General features: G+C 40.7%; 2 long non-coding RNA genes across 2 annotated transcripts; one reads left to right on the plus strand and one right to left on the minus strand.

Annotated features, from left to right (window-relative positions):
* The first annotated feature begins 1,733 nt into the window (after positions 1–1,733).
* LOC139063422 (uncharacterized) lies at positions 1,734–2,656 on the plus strand. Its single transcript, XR_011516784.1, has 3 exons — positions 1,734–1,779; positions 1,917–2,097; positions 2,433–2,656. It is a non-coding gene; the product is annotated as an uncharacterized lncRNA (long non-coding RNA).
* A 199-nt stretch (positions 2,657–2,855) lies between these two features.
* On the minus strand, positions 2,856–3,672 carry LOC139063421 (uncharacterized). The gene is made up of 2 exons (XR_011516783.1): positions 3,354–3,672; positions 2,856–3,005 (listed from the first exon to the last, which is right to left on the minus strand). It is a non-coding gene; the product is annotated as an uncharacterized lncRNA (long non-coding RNA).
* Positions 3,673–5,240: the final 1,568 nt, after the last annotated feature.

Here is a 5,240-nt window from a genome sequence, read left to right on the forward strand (position 1 = left end):
CAGGTTTGTTTTAATGTACTCCAATCAATAGCCCCTACAACCACAAAAAGGAATGGAGTCATTAGCACTTATGGTTTGTAAATGGCACCCAGAATTATGTTGCACGAAGCACAATTTCACATCATTCTGGGTCCATTTGTGTGAAAACAAGGTCCAATCAGGCTGAAACGTTACAAGAATGTAGAATCTATTGAGTTGTAAGTGATCTGAACGTTTCATGATGATCGCACATTCCTATAGGGGGTCAAACCATGTCTCAAAGGTAACCGGGCCTGGTGTCACTTTAAAGAAGTAGTCCAGTTACACATTTGTGGGCTTATATCTTGGCTTCTGAATATCCTAGAGAGGTCAGGTTTGTTTTAGAGTACTCCAATTAACAGCCCCTATTACCCCAAAAAGGAATGGAGTCATTAGCACTTATGGTTTTTAAATGGCACCCAGAATTATGATGCACGAAGCACAATTTCACATCATTCTGGGTTCATTTGTGTGAAAACAAGGTCCAATCAGGCTGAAACGTTACAGGAAGGTAGAATCTATTGAGTTGTAAGTGATCTGAACGTTTCATGATGATCAGCACATTCCTATAGGGGGTCAAACCATGTCCCAATTGTCACCGGGCCTGGTGTCACTTTAAAGAGCAAGTAACGTCTAAATTAACTTTTTTTTGCTGATGAACTGTATAAATGAGTGTCTAATAGTGTTTTAAATGTGTGCATTCTTTATTTTAGCATTTTGGTGCATTTTCTTTAAAAATTAAAAATTCTGTCTAAAAACCTCAGTAATGCGCCACCTTCAGCTGAAAACATAGAATTTGAGTCATTTTGAATAAATTTTAGCCAATGGCTAAAGAGTAAAGTACTACGTAAACCAGTAGAGTACTACGTAGCAGCTCCGTGCCAAAGTTATAAAAGCAACGAGCGTCTCGGCCACGCCCTGTGGCGAGTGGGAGTTGGATTTGCAAGCGAGTGTAGGAGGTCAGCGGTAGTTCAGCATTAGCATATAGCATTAGCATATCCTAGTCTTTAGCATATCTTTTAGTGTTATAAATACTTATTTAGTGTTAGCTTGGCTGTTGTATATTATAGTTTAGTTAGTGTTTGGCTGTTAGTGTAATTGGGAAAGTATTTCGGGTTTAGTGTTCCATATCGTCTTAGTATTGGTGAGTAGGTGTAGTGTAGTATGGTTGCGGTGACTCTGTGGGCATTTTACCCGCGATTCTGCACGTCTCCGTTTGAAGAGGGAGGCTGTGCCCACCGTGGCTCTTCCGCGATTTAGATGCAGCCCACCGACTCTGCTCCCCCACCACGGCGGGCTCCAGTCTGAGGTGAGTCAGCTAAATAAACGTTTTAACATCTTCTAAAGACAATTCCCTACCTAAATGCAAAGTCTGAGAGACGTGGTTCACTTCCTTTAGCTAGTCAGTCGGCAATTCTGCAACAGTGACTCTAACTGACGCAGCACTTGTTGACAGCATTACAGCGTGAAATCCAGCTTGTGACCCGGTTCTGTGAGGAATTCTGTTCAGGAGGTCGCATTTCAGGCTCTCCACATCATATGTGACTGACTTTTACGTTATAACAACGATCACACACTAGGAATGTTATAAAGCGCCTATATAGGAGATTATTTTGTATATTATCTGACTATAAACTCCAACAACAATGTGCTTCTATTTTTTTTTTCAGGCTAAATCTACCCAAGACACTGGCTGTCAGACTGATTTAGCTGCATGAATGTACTTGTCCAGGCTGATATGAAACCTTCCCTGTAGCAAAGGTGAATTATTTTTAATAATCTTCTATGCAAACATTTTATCACCTTCTAGTTTTAATTTGTTTTACAGATTATTTTTACACGTGATTTTATGCTCTTTTAAACATTTATAAATGTGCTGATTCTTTGTTTTTACATAGCCAGCCAGAATGGAGTTCACAGCCGCAGTGTGTCTGGTGACCCACGGGGACCATGATGAAAATTCATCTTCCAGAAGGTCCCAGAGCGTCCAGACCCCCTGAAAAGACCAAGGTGTGAGGTGTCTGCTGTTGATTCCAGCTTCCACCTCAGTGACAGTGCAAGCTCAGTGAACTGTTCAAGGTAAAAAAAAAATTAAAACATTTCAGAATTTTTAAGATATTAACAATTAAATAAGTATGTGATTACATCATGACGGAGGCTACTGATTCTGCCCGTGACACTTGGTGGTGACGTGTGAGCTGATTCTCCTGGAAAATAACTTTTACATTAAATATTTTGTTTTTGCTATCAAAAGTAAATTAACTAATAACCTGCATTATTGCAGGACATTCAGCAAAATATGGACTCTACACCATGAGGCATGCACACATTAATATTCTATAAGAGCACATAAGGTGAGCAACACCACATATTGTACACTGTCCTGAATTTGTTTTCTTTCTGCATCTCATTAGCCTGGCTGATCACCTGATAACTCCTGTCATCTGGTTATGACAGCATGAGGATGTCCTCACACACCTGTAACCTATCAGCTCATCTGGCAGAATAGAGAGAGAAGAGACAACACCACATCTCCTGTTCCTGGAAAGCCTTCAGCCTTCCTTCGATGACTGAGAACCTCCATCAGCTCTGTCTCCTGTCTGCCTACAATTATTATAATAAATATTGTGTTTGACAAGTTTTTTGTGCTGCCAAATATCTCATTTAGATTCCAGTTTTGATATTTTAATGGATATTTATAAATTACATTGAATATCACATTTTTGTTGCATGTTTAACTAGCTATTGTGATTAATTAAACTAGCACCTCACTGTTAAAAGCTCGTTCTAATTTCAAGCATGTTTAAGTATTTATGGACATGAACAAAAACAGGAAATATATAAATTGAGATTTATTTAATTAATATAACAAATAAGGGGGAAAGAGTCATTGAAAGGCACATTCTTCTGGAAGTTCCTGATCCTGAGGACACCAGCAGAGGAGACCAGCTGCAGACACCAGAGACCAGCTGCAGACACCAGAGGACCTAGAACCGAGAGAGCAGCTGTTATTAGTAAATAAATAAAGAAATCAGGGCAGTTTTAGTGGGCTGAACACATTACAGAATAATTTTCTCATGGGGTATTTTCATAACTTTATATGCAGCAGACTGTACCTTGAGCCCAGGGCTACCGGAGAGCTATCCAGCATGTTTCAGTGGATTTTCCTGCTTTAACAGGTTAGATTAGCTGTTAAGCAGCTCAGCTATTTGTTGCTGATTAAAACCAGGTGTGCTGAAGCAGATAAACCTCTAAAACATGCTGAATACTAGCTTTTTGGGGTCGTGGAGACAAACCCTGCAGCTAATCCAATGCTATGGCTAACGGCTACTTACCTTTCAGAGGTGATTCTGTTGGGTCGGTTCTGGGAGTTTCAGGCAACTCACAAGCTCAAAACAATAAGACTCAGGTCCGCTTGTCTCCTCCAAATAGACTTGGTCCCTTTCTTCTCGAGTGTCTGTAAGGAGGGGGAGAAACGTCCTCCACTTCTATCAACTGCTCAGAGTGAAGGGAGCTAGCTTCGTCTAGTTAGCCATCGTCTTCGTCACTGACGCGGCTCCGCCCTCTCGGTCCTCCAGGCAACGCCTACTAATGTTGCATTTTTTAAAATTGATACGTGGGTGGAGAAGGACTCCGAGGCTCAATTGACCCGCTCTTTAAAGAAGTAGTCCAGTTACACATTTGTGGGCTTATAACTTGGCTTCTGAAAATCCTAGAGAGGTCAGGTTTGTTTTAGAGTACTCCAATTAACAGCCCCCATTACCCCAATAAGGAATGGAGTAATTAGCACTTATGGTTTTTAAATTGCACCCAGAATTATGTTGCACGAAGCACAATTTCACATCATTCTGGGTTCATTTGTGTGAAAACAAGGTCCAATCAGGCTGAAACGTTACAGGAAGGTAGAATCTATTGAGTTGTAAGTGATCTGAACGTTTCTTGATGATAGCACTTTCCTAAGGGGGTCAAACCATGTCCCAAAGGTCACCGGATCTGGTGTCAATTTAAAGTAGTCCAGTTACACATTTGTGGGCTTATAACTTGGCTTCTGAATGTCCTAGAGAGATCAGGCTTGTTTTAGTGTACTCCAATCAACAGCCCCTACAACCACAAAAAGGAATGGAGTCATTAGCACTTATGGTTTTTAAATGGCACCCAGAATTATGTTGCACAAAGCACAATTTCACATCATTCTGGGTTCATTTGTGTGAAAACAAGGTCCAATCAGGCTGAAACGTTACAGGAAGGTAGAATCTATTGAGTTGTAAGTGATCTGAACGTTTCTTGATGATAGCACTTTCCTAAGGGGGTCAAACCATGTCCCAAAGGTCACCGGATCTGGTGTCAATTTAAAGTAGTCCAGTTACACCTTTGTGGGCTTATAACTTGGCTTCTGAATGTCCTAGAGAGATCAGGATTTTTTTTAATGTACTCCAATTAACCGCCCCTACAACCACAAAAAGGACAGGAGTCATTAGCACTCATGGTTTGTAAATGGCACCCAGAATTATGTTGCACGAAGCACAATTTCACATTATTCTGGGTCCATTTGTGTGAAAACAAGGTCCAATCAGGCTGAAACGTTAAAAGAAGGTAGAATCTATTGAGTTGTAAGTGATCTGAACGTTTCATGATGATCGCACATTCCTATAGGGGGTAAAACCATGTCCCAAAGGTCACCAGGCCTGGTGTCACTTTAAAGAAGTAGTCCAGTTACACATTTGTGGGCTTATAACTTGGCTTCTGAATGTCCTAGAGAGATCAGGTTTGTTTTAGTGTACTCCAATCAACAGCCCCTACAAACACAAAAAGGAATGGAGTAATTAGCACTTATGGTTTGTAAATGGCACCCAGAATTGTGTTGCACGAAGCACAATTTCACATCATTCTGGGTCCATTTGTGTGAAAACAAGGTCCAATCAGGCTGAAACGTTACAAGAAGGTAGAATCTATTGAGTTGTAAGTGATCTGAACGTTTCATGATGATCGCACATTCCTATAGGGGGTCAAACCATGTCCCAAAGTTCACCGGGCCTGGTGTCACTTTAAAGAAGTAGTCCAGTTACACTTTTGTGGGCTTATAACTTGGCTTCAGAATATCCTAGAGAGATCAGGTTTGTTTTAATTTACTCCAATCAATAGCCCCTACAACCACAAAAAGGAATGGAGTCATTAGCACTTATGGTTTTTAAATGGCACCCAGAATTATGATGCACGAAGCA

The sequence above is a fragment of the Nothobranchius furzeri genome, chromosome 15 (assembly GCF_043380555.1).
Source record: "Nothobranchius furzeri strain GRZ-AD chromosome 15, NfurGRZ-RIMD1, whole genome shotgun sequence".
In the NCBI taxonomy this organism is placed as follows: domain Eukaryota; kingdom Metazoa; phylum Chordata; class Actinopteri; order Cyprinodontiformes; family Nothobranchiidae; genus Nothobranchius; species Nothobranchius furzeri.